Raw genomic sequence first — 16,457 nt, 5'->3', positions numbered from 1 at the left:
CATTCAGTGTTTGGGAAATGAAGGATTACTTTCTATGTAAATATTCAGTACCTAATATTGGCATACTTTATGACACCCACATATTCATTGAGGAAAATACTGAAAAGAGTTCTGACTACATTGTGGGGTCTGTGGATCAAGGAAATATATTTTGCTCTCTGCACCAATCTGTAGAAATTCTAAATTTTCCTCCATTTTTATTGGTCATTCTTACAGATTTAAAGCAAAGATCTTTTGATCTGTAAATGACGGTAATATTCTACAAAAAGGGGTATATTCAGGGTGGAAACCCAAGAGCAGGAATGAAGATCAAATATGTCTTCAATAGTCTTCAGATTGCTTTTCACAGTATTTTTCCTCTTCCTTCCAAATTCTACTTCCCACCTCTGAATATCTATACCCAAGGCACTTAGTGCTGGTATGTTGTCTTATCTATATGGCTCACTTGTTAAAAGACCAGCTTTTATTCCACATCTCAGCCACTTCTGTTCTTTTATTAGTTTTCTATTGCTACCAAAACAAATTACTACAAACAGAGTGACTTAAACCACAGAAATTTATTATATGAGAATTCTGTGGGTTAGCTATCTAGGCATTCCCAGGCCCAGCTAGTTTTCTGTTTCAGGTTTCGCAAAGCCAGAATCAACATGTTACTGTGTTACTTTCTGGCATCTCCGGGAAAAATTTGTTTTCAAGGTTATTCAGGTTGTCAGCCAAATTCAGATCTTTACAATTGTATGTCTGAGGTTCTCATTTTCTTGCTGGCTGGTAGCAGTGGGTGAAGTGGGTCATTCTCAACTTCTGAACGTTGAAATGCCCATCCTTGGCTCATAGCTTTCTTCACTCCATCTTCAAAGCCAACAGCACAATTGGTTTTCATGCTTTGCATCTCTCTGACCTCCCTGTTAGCCTCATTTCTCCTCTTGCTTCTCTCTTCTGCATCTCTCTGACACTTCCGCTTCCCACTTCGGTTTTTAAAGACTCAAGATTACACTGGGCTCACCATCACAATCTCCTTATGTTAAAGGGAGTTGATTAATATTCCAAAATGCCTTCTGCAAAGTTCTTTCACAATATCACCTGGATTAGTATTTGACTGAAAATTCAGGGGATAGTAATAAAGTTACTCCCTAGAGTTTTCCCCTTCCACATTCCTCCATCCTTCAAAAATGTAATCATCTTTCCATGTTCCATTCTGTCAACCAGGAAAAAATTTTACTTAAGATTTGTGGTCATAGGAGCTTATTAGCATCCTTCTTCCAAATGTGATATATATATATATATATATATATATATATATATATAGAGAGAGAGAGAGAGAGAGAGAGAGAGAGAGAGAGTCTTTTGTAACTATCAAAGAAAGCAAGCTCCCTAGATTCCCAGAAAACTATATATATATATATATATATATATATATATATATATATATATATATATATAGAGAGAGAGAGAGAGAGAGAGAGAGAGAGAGAGAGAGAGAGTCTCACTCTGTTGCCTAGGCTATAGTGCAATGAATGGCATGATCTATCTCGGCTCACTGTAGCTTCTACCTCCCAAGTTCAAGCAACTCTCCTGGCTCAGTGTCCCGAGTGAGCTGGGATTACAGGCGCATGCCACCACGCCTGGCTAATTTTTGTATATTTAGTAGAGTCGAGGTTTTGCCATGTTGGCCAGGCTGTTCTCAAACTTCCAACCTCAGGTGATCCGCCCGCCTGGGCCTCCCAAAGTGCTGGTATTACAGGTTTGAGCCATGGCACCTGGCCTTAATATATATTTTTTAAGATGGTTACTTTAACTAATGGGAAATGCTGATGAGGGAAAATATTTTGGAGGCTCTTTTGGAATATCCTTTAAAATAAGCTTTACATATGGTTATATTAGAGTGTAATTTGTGGGGTTTTTATGAACTCCCTACAGAAAATAAAGAATGAATTCTACACTCCCACTTTTAGGATACTGAAGCTCTTTTCTGTGTTTCTGCAATTCCTCATCTTATGACTATCTGTCTTCCACCATTAGAGCTACAGTGCTGTGACAGAGGCATTTGACCTAGCCACAGTCTGGTAAGTGCATCAGAACCAGTCATTGAAAAAGTGAGGGTGGTAATAATGGATCACTTTGTCTTTATAGCAACAGTAGCAGTATCTGAAAATTATAGGACCAAGCAAAACTTTCAGTTTTATCAATGAGCCAATTTATTATCCAATTTTGAACATAGTTTCTGGCTGCTAACTTTGAGTTTTGTTTTCAAGGACCTCAACAATTAGACAAACTCCCAATATTCTTTTAACAAACTCATTGTTTAATCAGCCGAAGTCTTCTTTCGTTGTTTGCAACCAAGAACACTGAATAGTACAAACAGCATCCAACGTGCTAGTGAAGACTTTGCAGTAGGCCACAAAACTTCACAAGGAACCCGATTTACTGCAACCCCTGGCTCAGATTCTCCAAGAATGGACTACAACTTTGCTTGTCCTAATGGATTTCTGCCACTCATCCAGGGATTTTCCTTTGAAATAATTTAACTATGCTTTTGGAAATTGCCAGTTTAATTCCTACTTTATTTTTGTTTTGATAACAAGTCACTTTTCCCCATTTACATGACTAAGTGTTCAATGAGTTATAAACAAAATAAAAACTGTCAATTTTGATATATTTGCATAAGAAATTAGTGTAATGGTTTTAAATTGCATTCCAGTGAAATAAATTCATAGTCACAGTAATTCAGAAAAAAATCTGCATATTTTTTCTTTAATGAAACATGGAGTTTTTCATTTAGAAGATTAAAATTCAACTCCTTATGCTCTTAGGCAAGCCTCAAAAGTAGTTTTGAAGAACAGCAACAGAAATAACAAGAAAAAGCCAAAGTATAAACATGTCTTTAGCCTAAATGATTCATTTGGGGCTGGACACAGTGACTCACGCTTATAATCCCACACGTTGGGAGGCCGAGGCGGGAGGGTTGCTTGAGTCCGGGAGTTCAAGACCAGCCTGGGCCTCATAATGACACCTCACAATGAGTCCTCATCTCTTCAAAGAATAATGATAATAAATCATTCATTTGGCTGCACAATGTATTGTTTATTCCTCACTTTCTTACTCTCTTTTGGCACAAATCACATGGCGCTAAAATTGTCCATATATCTAATTGTGGCGAAGTCTCCAAAAACTTGTAAAATTTGAAGTAGACACCTCTTAGAAAAAAAATTAAAAACTCTAAGAAAAATTAAATGAAAAACAGAAAGAACATAAAAGTCATGCACCAAAATTTTGTGTCCACTGATACTACTACTTTTTTTATTTTAAGATATTGGATAGAGAAATGTCTTAATCAGTTTTGGGCTGTTTAAACAAAATACATGTAGCTGAATAATTTGTAAATAATAGAAATTTATTTTTCACAGTTCTAGAGATTGGAAAATTTAAGATCAAAGTACCAGCAGGGTCAGTGTCTGGTGAGAGCCAGATATCTGCTTTCAAGATGGTGCCTTGAATGCTGTGTCCTCACATGGCAGAGGAGCAAAAGAGCAAAAGCACCTAAGTTAGTTTCCTCCAGCTGCTTCATTCATAAGGGCAGGAACCTCATGACTTAATCACTTCTCAAAAAGCCCTAACTCTTAATACCAACACAATGAGTACTAAGTTTCAACATAAATTTTGTAGGGGACACATTCAAACAGTCAAACCATAGTAAAGAGTTAAATAGTCAAGTTATTCAAAATACACCTTTAGACTCTCTATTATGCCTTAAATCCAACCCTGGTTCTGAATCTGGATAGCAGGTTTAACTGAGATGATTCTCTTGACTTATACCTGGTTTATTATTTTATATATATAAAATAATATATACATAATATATATAATAATATATATATAATATATAAAGTTAGTATTTGTTAATACTCAGAAATTTTTGACTGTGTGCAGTGGCTCACACCTGTAATCTCAACACTTTAGGAGGCTGAGGCAGGCAGATTGCTTGAGTCCAGGAGTTCAAGACCAGCCTAGATAACATGGTGAAACCCCCTTTCTCCAAAAAAAATTTAAAAATACCTGGGCATGGTGGCACACACCTGTGGTTCCAGCTACTCAAGAGACTGAGATGGGAGGATTGCTTGAGCCCAGGAATTTGAGATTTCACTGACCTATGATTGCAACAGTACACTTCAGCTTGGACAATAAAGTGAGACTCCATCTCTAAAAAAAGGTTATTAAACCATGACATCTTGGTGAATCATGATTCTTCCCCAATATCTTCAAAGGAAACTTTCACCAGAAACACTATTTACTTTGTGCCAATTTTAAATTCATAGAATATAGATAGTACACTAGGGAAATTATAGTTAACAATAATTTGTTCATTTCAAAATAGCTCGAAAAGAAGAATTTTAATGTTTCCAACACAAAGAAAAGGCAACTGTTTAAGTTGACAGATGTCCCAATTACTCTGATTTGATCATTACACATTGTATACAGGTATCAAAATGTTACATATACCCCCAAATATGTATGACCATTATATATCAATAAAAACATCTATACTTTTATAGAATACATATTCTGGAACTTTCTTTGTAAGCTGTGACTAGCTCTAGCAAACCTTTATTAGCAAGTCATTACAGATAACCGTATTGCTACCCTAGGTTCGTTTAATCTTACCTGACTCAAATGCTATAAATTTAAAAAGCATTTTTTGAGCACTAGAGTGTATTTGTATAAAACAGAGAGAGAGAGAGAGAGATTTTGTGTGTGTGTGTGTGTGTGTGTGCGCGCGTGCGCTCACGAGGCATTCAACGTCTTTCCTCCTTGGACGGCAATTCTTCATTGAAAATATGCAATTCTTCATATCCCTCTATAGAAGCTAGACAGACAAGAGCTATAGAATCCTATTCTGTCCATTTAATTAACAGCCATATGGACATACATGCACCAATCACAAGGTCCAAATCTACTCTTTTTTACTTGATTTTTTTTTTTTTTTTTTTTTTTTTTTTTTTTTTTTTTTTTTGAGACGGAGTCTCGCTCTGTTCCCAGGCTGGAGTGCAGTGGCATGATCTTGGCTGATTGCAACCTCTGCCTCCCAGGTTCAAGTGATTCTCCTGCCTCAGCCTACTGAGTAGCAGGGACTGCAGGTGCCCACCACCACACCTGGCTAATTTTTGAATTTTTGTAGAGATGGGTTTTCACCATGTTGGCCATGATGGTCTCGATCTCTTGACCTTGTGATCCACCCACTTCGGCCTCCCAAAGTGCTGGGATTACAGGTGTGAGCCACCGCGCCTGGCTAATTTTTATATTTTTAGTAGAGATGGGGGTTTCACCATCTTGGCCAGGCTGGCCTTTAACTCCTGACCTCGTGATTTGCCCGCCTCAGCCTCCCAAGCTGCTAGGAGTACAGGCGTGAGCCACCACGCCTGGCCTGTTGTATTCTTAAATATGGTACTGAGCTCCCTGATTGCAAGCCTCAATCAAGCTTTTCCTCTACCTCTCCTGCCCTCCTTCTACCTTACGAGTCTGATTCTCCAGCCTTTAGTTTACTCTGTGAATTCCTAAAACTTTTTATTAAATTCATTTTTTTCCTCAGGGTATCAAGAGATTGTTTCAGTTGCTTTCAATGAGGAAACTAAACACTCAAGAGTGATGTACTATAAGTTTTAAAGAATGATATTGACTACTTATAACAATGCCAGATATTTGAGGAAAGTAATCTTATGTATGAAGGAACAGCATGAAAATGCATATTGTTGTTAGGTTTACAAACATTAACTGATTATCTGAATCATCCCTCTCTTTCCATCTCCTCTTTTAATAGCATTAGAAATATTCTATGCAAATAGCCCAACATTCTCTTTGCCAAGCAAGGTTGTCCAATTTTTTCGCAAATAAAAAACCATCAGGTTTAAAGCTTGGATTTAGTAAATATGTACTCTTTCAAAAAGACTGAATGAAAAACTAAACAGAAATACATGTAACATCAACTTTGACTGCCATGATGATCATATACAAAATTGTAGAAAACTGATTATGCTTGCTTCCCCAATCTCCTGCAATTGAGCTTATGCACTTTCACTGTTTAAATTTTATTTGACATAAGTGAGAAGCTAAGTAAGTAAAAGCACTTTTTAAAAGATCTGCAACCAGGATCATTGTATTAGAGTTGCAGACAACAAACTCAGCTCATGAGCTTGCCTTCAGATTTAATTCTAGATGTCCTTTCTCTCTTGCACATGTGAATAAACAGAAAAAAGATTTCCGTTAGCTCAATCTCTGGTTTAAGCAGAAATGCAATCATCATGGTTCCTAAGTGTTGTGTGTACACTTTCTAACTCAATTTTCTCAGCATTATTTAGACACGCTCACTGCTTAAACCTGATAGAAAGCCTTCCCACCCATACCAATTAACCTAACCCTGCAATTTTGTGTTACCCATTCGTCCTTGAATCCTCCCTTGTTCTCCTCTATGCTGCTTATTTGAATTGGTTTGAATCCTTGCCCAGAAAGTGTTTGTAATCTAAAAATTGTCTTAATCTTTTTGGTACAATTTTTCCTGCTTTTTAATTTCCTGAGAAACCCAAGTGAATTTCCAAACTTTTCTGCAGATTGCATGGAACACTACTTTTTAAGCGCAATTTTCTTTCAGCGTTTTGCCCATAGGAACTGGCATGTTAAAAACAGCAGTCATTGGCCAAACCACAATAAAGAGCTTCTCTCCCTTCCATTCTCATGGGCTTTCTAGGTGTTTCTCTCAGCAAGATCCATGAGGGAAAGAAAAGGCAAAAATATTTCTCATCTGTCAAGTTAACACTCTCTGAAAGTTAGGCATTGGAAAGTATAAATCACTTGAGAGCTATGAAGTGAACTGTGCAGTTGGAGTTACAAATTCTATGAATATTTGAGATTGGGTTTATATGAATGAATGAAGCTTAGAGAAATCTATAAAATGGCTCAAATATAAAATTAATTACTAACCCATATTACTTAGGATCATAAAAGCAAGTGATAGTCATTAGAAGTGATGAGTACATTCTTTGCAAAGGTTTCATTTAAAACGTGGTACTCTTTAGGTCATCACCTTTAGCCCTTCTATAAGTAACCTTGAAATTACTGAATGGGTACATGGATTTAACTGGATTGTTTGGAATGCACGAATTTATGTATTTGTCTTCCAATAAGGACAAGGAGGTAGGTATCCACACTTCTTCAGTTTCAGAAAGGAAGTGACTGAGACTTAGAATTGTGACGTGTCCAGAACTGCATAGCTAGTAGCTGGTAGAGGCAGTATTTGAACGCAGGTCTATGTGACTACAGAGTTTAAGTTCTTAAACACTTCTCATCTCCATGGAGAGCTACAAATGTTTATGTCATAAATATAAATCTTACGCATCAAAACTTCTTTGAGATGAAAGTTCCGCCTGGCAGGAGCAACTGTACTTGTACTATTTATCCTTGGCAATGGGAAGGGAAGTCATTCCCATGTAGGCCAGAAATGTTTCCATCTGTGCAATAATAATTTGTCTTTCTCTTAAAAGAATAGAGAGGAGTTGACATTTTGCAAAGGACATGCCATGAATACAAACCAACATAGAGCTTTTGCTTAACCTGAAATTATAATAATCTGTATGTACAAAAGTTCCAACTATGAGACCAAACCTACTTATAAGCAGTGATCTGGTGATTCAGTCCTTTTGTAGAATTATATGATGGACCAGGATAGAATAGATTCTAGATATATAGGAGACTGGGGTGGTTTGAATGACTTATTTTTAATGCATGTGTGTGAATGTGTGTGGGTGTTTGTATGTAATGCACATAGATAAAAAGGACAATATTCAATACTATCTAGTTTCAAATAATTATTTTAAGAGTTACCAAATGATACATGTGTTCAGGGTATAGGGTGTTTTTAATCTCTTATTCAAATAAACCCAGGTATCTTAGAATTCATGCGTAAGTTGAGTTTTCTTTAATAGGTTGACTGTCTTCCTCCTTTAAAAGCATGTGATCAAAATTGCATACTCTGAAATTGTCTTTCTTATATTCTATTTACTGCTGAGATGCTTGCTGCATCAAAATGTATCTGAAAAAGCTGGAATAAATAGTTAACCACATTACAGAATACATCAGTAAACTATGATAAGCCTAGAACTATGTATATTGTATTACTATGTCTTCTCAGTTTTCAAGCTAAAGACAATTTATAAAATAACTGTTTTTCCTTAGAACAAATATTTCACCCAGAAATATAATTTTTTATTTGTTAATGTCCTAATATATTTAAAAGGAAATTTTAAAAAACTAATGTGTGGCCGGGTGCAGTGGCTCATGCCTGTAATCCCAGCACTTTGGGAAGTCAAGGCCAGTAGATCACGAGGTCAGGAGTTCGAGACCAGCCTGACCAATATGGTGAAAGCCCGTCTCTACTAAAAATACAAAAATTAGTTCCGCATCGTGGTGCACACCTGTAATTCCAGCTACTCAGGAGGCTGAGGAAGGAGAATCGCTTGAACCCAGGAGGCAGAGGTTGCAGTGAGCTGAGATTATGCCACTGCACTCCTTCCTGGGAGACAGAGCAAGACTCCATCTCAAAAAAAATCCAAGAAACAGGCCGGGCGCGGTGGCTCATGCCCGTAATCACAGCATTTTGGGAGGCTGAGATAGGCGGATCACAAGGTCAGGAGATCAAGACCATCCTGGCTAACATGGTGAAACCCCGTCTCTACTAAAAATACAACAACAACAAAAATAATAATAATAATTAGCCAAGTATGATGGCGGGCACCTGTAGTTCTAGCTACTCGGGAGGCTGAGGCAGGCTGAGGCAGGCTGAGGCAGGAGAATGGCGTGAACCCGGGAGGCGGAGCTTGCAGTGAGCCAAGATTGCCCCACTGCCCTGCAGCCTGGGCAACAGAGCAAGACACCATCTCAAAAACAAACAAACAAAAAAACCCAAAAAACAAAACGTGTGTGTGTGTGTGTGTGTGTGTATGTGTGTCATAAGTCAGAGCCCACAAAATTAGAGTCTACGGACTTTTGTTAGTCCACAGAAAGGTTTTACTTGAACATGAATGTAAGCCAGTGTTTAAACCATGTGAAAATACAGACTCTGGATGAATAATAATTTTAATATAAAACATTAAAAGTGTAGTTGGACAAGACAATCTTCTGGTTTGAAACAGTCAGAGATGTTGAGTCACCCTTTGCTGAATGTTGAGGGTTACTATCTACCATTTTAAAATAAAAAATGTTCTTCCAGTTACCACTAAAGTGATACATTCCCATGGTAGAGCTGGAGAGGAGGTTGGTTAGTAGGAATGAATGGTAAAGTTGTTTGCAACTTTCTAAGGCAACACCTTTCAAATTTTAAAGTATATAAGAACCACCTGTGAACTTGTGAAAATGCAGATTCTCTGCTATACCCTCAAAGGTTATGATTGAGAGATTTGGGATGGAGACCTGAGTATCTGCATTGTGAAAAAGATTCCCAAGTGAGGTTGATGTTGATGTAAAGACCAGAGTCTCACAATTACTGGAAGTAGAATTTCAACCATTCAATTGACATCATATACAAAAATTAGCTCAAAATGTAATCAAAGTCCTAAGTGTTCAGAGTTACAACAAAACTATAGAATCTGAGAAGCAATAAAAATAACTATAAAATCTTAAAAGAAAATCTTCATGATCCTGAATTATGCAATTTTTTAAAATATCTGACACAAAACACAAGCATCCTTGTCAACAAAAACAAATGACCAGGCATCATCAAAATTGAAAACTTTTTTTTTCCCTTAAGATAGAGTTTTGCTCTTGTTGGCCAGGCTGGGGTGCAATGGCGCACTCTCAGCTCACTGCAACCTCTGCCTCTCGGGTTCAAGCGATTCTCCTGTCTCAGCCTCCCGAGTAGCTGGGACTACAGGAAACCACCACCAAGGCTGGCTAATTTTGTGTTTTATTAGTGACGGGGTTTCACCATGTAGGTCAGGTTGGTCTTGAACTTCTGACCCCAGGTGAGCTATTGGCCTTGGCCCCCCAAAGTGCTGAGATTACAGGCGTGAGCCACCATGCCTGGCTGAAACCTTTTTTAATTTTGCTTCAAATGACACCAGTAAGAAGGTAAAAAGAATTCAACGTAGTAGAAATTTTGTGTAGATAATGTAAGTGATGAGGGACTTACACCAAGAATAGATAAAGAACTCTTACGAGAATATAATAAAAAGATAAATAGCTCAATTTTAAAATGGCAAAGAATTTGATAGACAGTCATCCAAAGCCGGGTTGTACAGAGGCAGCCGCAGCAACACAAAGAGCCGTCTGTTGGGTCGCTGGCGGGATAGAAGACCGAAAGGCCTGCTCCAGAGGGAGGATGAACACTTTAGAGGAAGAGAACTTCTTACTGTCTTTCTCCTCCATCTCTGGTGAACAATTTTATGCTGTAGCTGGATACTATATTATGCTGGATAACGAGTTGCAGTTATTACAGAGAAATTTCTTGGACAAATACTGTCAGGAACTTGAAGACACATTAAAGAATAAACTCACCTACGTGCCTACTTTTAGTGAATATATTTCTTTGGTAGAAAAGTATATTAAAGACCAGCTGCTGGGGCAGATGCTTGGATTTAACATGGCAGCCTTTACGACATTACAGCACAATAAAGAGGAAGTTGTTGGTGACATATTTGACATACTGTTCACATTTACAGGTTTGATAGCATTTAAAGAACGATTTCTGGACTACAAAGAAGAAAACCAAGGCTGAGATTGAACTTAAGCAGTGGTTTAGTGGTGACTTCATTGTGTAGATCATCTTCTATGTTAGCTTCCCAGAACGATCTGAAGCACTAGGTCTTACCTCCAGCCAATGAATGAGATCATTCCAGATGTCACCAGCCCAAAAGGCCAATAGGCTCAGCTAATAATGACATAAGAATATATTTTGGAAAGACTTACTGTGTTCTGCAACTATTCCCTCATGTTACGTATTGATGGGTCAAAACCAAAATGACCTAACCCTCCTGAAACACCTTCTTTGTATTCATTAACCTTAGTACACCTCCTGAAGTGTTTAGTAACCCTAATACTCCTCTCCTCCCCAAGTAAAAACATCTCTCAGATGCTTCTAATCAGACCCCTGTGAAGAAAGCCCATGTCAAGCATTTCACCTGGAGGGCCCCTGGCCCAGCATACATGTTGGTGTGTTAACAGCATGGACTAACCCAATATCAGGAGCCCTCTTTGTCCCAGCAGCTTTGCATGAATCTTTTTGCACACTCACAGCTCTTTTGTACATGGTTCAGAATTTCAGTCCTTCAGTCTCAATGGGTTTTTTTATATTTATCTAGCGTGTTACTCAAGCCAGCTGCCTGTCTTGATATTTCAGAATCTTCTATGACAGCTTGTCTTGGCTTTAGGAATCAGCTGATGAAAGAGATGACCTTTTCCTAAAAACTACATGTGAAAGTCAACTACTAGTCTTAACACTTGCAGTCATAGTGTCACTATATCTTCTTCTGGTCCTGATGTAGTAACAGTGTTTTGAGAAGTGTCTCTTAAGCATTATTTAAATATATATATAGACAGATGAATACTCAGGCTTACCTAGTGGCTATCATCTTGGAATGTTCATGATTATTCAAGGATCAAAGTATTATATGCTGTGTGCTTTTTAGCCTTTAGTGCTATGAAGGCAAACATGCTTTCTACATTGTCCTCTGCTCCTATTTTACTGGGCACCAATGAATGTATGTTATGTGTTAGAGACAGACTAAAAGATATCCTGTTCTTATAGCATGATAAATGTGTCTGTGCATATTTGCAGAAAATCCTTTCTGTATAAACCAGTTTGTTAGGTTCGCTGTTGGGGTAGGTACAGACTCTGTAATTTCTTCTTCCTATTAAAATCTCTTCTACCACGATAGGGTTCCACTGATTGAGCTCAATATGAGCAGAAGGTAGTAAATAGCTTTACTGGTCATCTGTCTGCTTTGGTTTACTACAATGTTTGGTAGAATATTACTTACAAGAAAACATATATGTCACATATCTAGAAAAAAAAAGTAGTAACTTAATTCCCAATCCTTTGAGTTTCTAAAAGTAAAAAAAAGGATCTGTACTGACTTTTCACATCAATGAGCTATAAGCTATGTGTTTTTGTGTACTGATGTGTTGATTAAATACTTTTGCACCATGAAAGACAAAAAAGATAAGCAACTGACCAATAAGCACATGAAAAGATTCTCAACTTTATTAGCCACCAAGGAAATTAAAATGAAAACCATAATGAGATACCACTTTACACACACTAGGTTGGTTATAATCAAAACAAAGGACAAATAGCAAGTGTTGGTAAGGATATGAAACCACCATAATTGTTGGTGAGAATGTAAAATGGTTCAATTCCTTTGAAAAACAGTCTGGCAGTTTCTCAAAATGTTAAACATTGATGCAGTAATTTCACTCACAGGTATAGGTGCAAGCATATGTCTACACACACACACACACACACACACACACACAACCTTATGCACAAATGTTCACAGCAGCATTATTTATAATAGCTAAACAAATGGGAATAATCCAAATGCCCATCAATTGATGAGTGTATGAATAAAATGTGCTATATCCATAAAATGGAACAGTATTTGGCAATAAAAAGGAATAAAGTACTGATGCATGCTTCAACACAAATTAACTTGGAAAGCATGCTAATTAAAAGGATTAGGTTATGAAGAAACTACATATTTTATAATTTCATTCTATGGAATGTCCAGAATAATCTACTTACTGTCAGTAGATTAGTGGGGTGGAGATAGGAGGATTTTGGCGGGGTAATGGCTAGGGGATACATGATTTCTTTCTTGTGTAATAAAAATATTCTAAAATCAATTTTGTTCGTGGACACACAACTCTCAGAATATACTAGAAATCATTAAAGCATACACTTTAAATGGGTGAATTGTATGCTATGGGAATTATATCTCAATAAAGGTGTTTTTGTAAAGACACTCAAAAGCATTTATTGAGCAACTACTGCATATTGATCACTTGGTTGTTTCCCTCTTTGTGACTTTCAGAGTTTCCGATTAAATAGCAATTCTTCTGGAAATTTTTTCTAACCACCTTTCCCATTGACCAGATTTGATACTTTGACTAAATACTTTCAACATATCCTATACTTCCCCTTCAAAGCATGTCTCAGACTTTAATGTGATTGATTATTCCATGTTCGGTCACCTTTCTCAGATTCTAAGTTTTAGTAACCATGAATGTCTTGTCTTCTATTATCCCCATAACTTACTACAGTACTTGGTAGAGGTGATACTTAATAAATTATTCTTGAATTAATTAATGAAGGACACATGTTCTTATGGGATTACAAAGCTCCTTCTTTCTAATTTCATAACACTCCTGTAGCATGAGGTGAAGAGAAAGTCAAGGACTTCCTCTGCTATCCACAAGCATGACCAAGGGGGAAGACAAAGTGACTTTCATTGCTACAAAAGACTACAGTGAATATTTTCAAAAGGAGCATCAGATTGCAATAAGAAGACATTAAAATCCAGATTATATTTTTTAAGCTGTGCAACCCTGGGCAAGTTCCTTTACCCAGGAACTTCTGCATATCAGTGAAATGCTGAAAATTATACCCACTTCTACTTTCCTCCTCTGGGTGGTTTGGAAGAACAAATAAGATAACCTGAATGTTAACCCCTTGTAAAAGTGTGAAACTGTACAATTGTAAGTTGCTAATGGTGTGGCATATTAGTAAAGAAGGAAAGCTACAATAATTAAGGAAAAACCTGTGTTTACATCAGAGCCCTCTAGCAGATATTCTAAAGTGCCTACACAGCAGCCAGGCTTTCTTCCTTGCCAACAATCCAATTTTGTTCGAGCAGTCATGTGCCTAGCTCTGAGGAATGAATTATGGCTAGTCTAAGCAAATCATTAAAATGTTATTTCCTTTACCTGCAATTGGTCTTAGAATGAACAGGTGGTTCATTTCTTGCCAATAAAAATTACCCTAAATTCATTGTATGCGTCCGGGCGCGGTGGCTCAAGCCTGTAATCCCAGCACTTTGGGAGGCCGAGACGGGCGGATCACGAGGTCAGGAGATCGAGACCAGCCTGGCTAACACGGTGAAACCCCGTCTCTACCAAAAAAAAATACAAAAAGCTAGCCGGGCGAGGTGGCGGGCGCCTGTAGTCCCAGCTACTCGGGAGGCTGAGGCAGGAGAATGGCGTAAACCTGGGAGGCGGAGCTTGCAGTGAGCTGAGATCCGGCCACTGCACTCCAGCCTGGGCGACAGAGCGAGACTCCGTCTCAAAAAAAAAAAAAAAAAAAAAAAAAAAAAATTCATTGTATGCGCCAGAGAAAGATTTTCCTCCTTGAAAAGAGGCACACCAAGAAAACCTTTTTATATTCACCATTTTGCTTCCTATGTAAGATACTTACCTATAAAGACCTGAGACAGAACAATGCTGCCACCATCCTCTAGCCATGAAGGAAGGGACAAGAGAACCAGAGATGCTGCACCAACAACTGCTACTGAGTTACCCTTGGACCCATGTACCCCCAGACTTCTTGTCATCAAAGGTGAATGACTGCCTTTAATTTTGAAGCCTCTGTTGATAGGTTTTTGTAATAGTGGTTGTTGAAAGCATTCTAACTCATACTCAGCTCTTTGGGAAATGCAGTGGCATGGTGAACTGGGGAAGACTAGGAATCTGTCAAAATGCCTTTTTTTTTTTTTTTTTTTTTTTTTTTTTTTGAGACTTGAGTCTGTTCTGTCGCCCAGGCTGGAGTGCAGTGCGATCTCGGCTCACTGCAAGCTCCACCTCCCGGGTTCACGCCATTCTCCTGCCTCAGCCTCCCGTGTGTAGCTGGGACTACAGGCGCCCGCCACCACGCCCGGATAATTTTTGTATTTTTAGTAGAGACGGGGTTTCACCGTGTTAGCCAGGGTGGTCTCGATCCCCTGACCTCGTGATCCGCCCGTCTCGGCCTCCCAAAGTGCTGGGATTACAGGTGTGAGCCACCGCGCCAGCCAAAATGCCTTTTTATGCTGTGTAAAGCAGCAGCAGTTTAATGCCCCCTTGCGTTCTGCCACTTTAGAGCAGTAACTATAGGCAATTAAATTTCTGAAAATTGGAAAACTTGCTCCTTCATTTAGGCAGATTAATTGAAATGATAAAAGGTATTTTAAAATGTTCATGTCTAAGTACTTGTCACACTCCTTTGATCAAAGGAGAGAAGAAAAATCACGGGAGAAAAGGGTGGGTTTTGCAAACCTGCGGGATTTGCTGATCTCCATTGTATTAATAGATTCCTATAGGTTCATGACACTGCTTTCCGCAAGGTACAATATATATATAGTTGAAGGCTAATTATGCAATTGTCTGTGTGGCTTTTGTAGCCTTGCTCTCCCAGCCAACATCTGTTTCTTTTATTAGAGTAACCATGTTAATGCAGCTGTGAGGCACAGAAATACAGAAGCAGGGACAATACACATCCATAATAATTTCTGACAATTCTTTCATTATTTTATCAAATAAAGTTGGTTGTTTCTACTGGGTTGAGTTTCTTTTGGAGGTAATTTTATTGAAAATAAACAAGGGCTAACTCTTCACCCAGACGATGAGTGGCTTACTTAATGGAGGGTTAGCGCTTGTGTATTTTCTTAATACTCAATCTTAATACTTCTTAATACTGCCTGAAAAGAACAACTATTGACACATCTTTTTCAATGAATTTTTTTCTTCTCTTCAGAGATAAACCCAAGGCAGTCTCAGCTTTGGCAAATATGGATAATGCTGAATGATTCTAAGGTACACTAACGAGAGTCATTTTTTTTTTCTAAAAAGGCTGACTCCAAGCTTATTGTTAGAATAACCCTTTGCTGTATTCATATTTGTGTCCCCAGTGCTGGGAAAAGTGCCTGGCGCCCAGCAGTGGTGCTAATTTTTTGTGGAATGAATGAGGGAATGCACAAATCGGTAATTCTCCAAATTTTACCGCTATGATTCTCTTTTATTTCCTTTTCTAGATCATTGTATTAGTCCATTCTCACATTGCTATAAAGAAATACCTGAGAATGGGTAATTAATAAAGAAAAGGGGTTTAACTAGCTCATGGTTCTACAGGCTGTACAGGAAGCACGATGCTGGGATCTGCCCAGCTTCTGGAGAGGCCTCAGGAAATTTGCAATCATGGTGGAAGGCAAAAGGGAGAGCAGGCACATCCACGGTCAGAGCATGAGCATAAGAGCGAGGAGGGAGGTGCTACACACTTAATGACTAGATCTTGAGAGAACTCACTCACTACCACGAGGACACCACCAAGAGGGACTGTGCTAAACCATTCATGAGAAATCTTCCCTCATGATCCCATCTCCTCCCCGCAGGCCCAATCTCCAATGTTGGAGACTGCATTTTAATATGAGATTTGGGCATGGACACACATC

At 38.3% G+C, this 16,457-nt stretch overlaps 1 long non-coding RNA gene and 1 pseudogene across 5 annotated transcripts in view; one reads left to right on the top strand and one right to left on the bottom strand.

The window, feature by feature from the left end:
* The window catches only part of LOC105480808 (uncharacterized), a 694,030-nt gene that overhangs the window by 177,873 nt on the left and 499,700 nt on the right, over positions 1 to 16,457 (bottom strand). The gene's annotated exons all lie outside the window — the stretch shown is intronic.
* LOC139363545 (uncharacterized) lies at positions 10,235 to 15,815 on the top strand (annotated as a pseudogene).

This window comes from Macaca nemestrina, chromosome 6 (assembly GCF_043159975.1).
Source record: "Macaca nemestrina isolate mMacNem1 chromosome 6, mMacNem.hap1, whole genome shotgun sequence".
NCBI classification, from domain to species: domain Eukaryota; kingdom Metazoa; phylum Chordata; class Mammalia; order Primates; family Cercopithecidae; genus Macaca; species Macaca nemestrina.
This window is presented reverse-complemented; position numbering and strand designations above follow the sequence as displayed.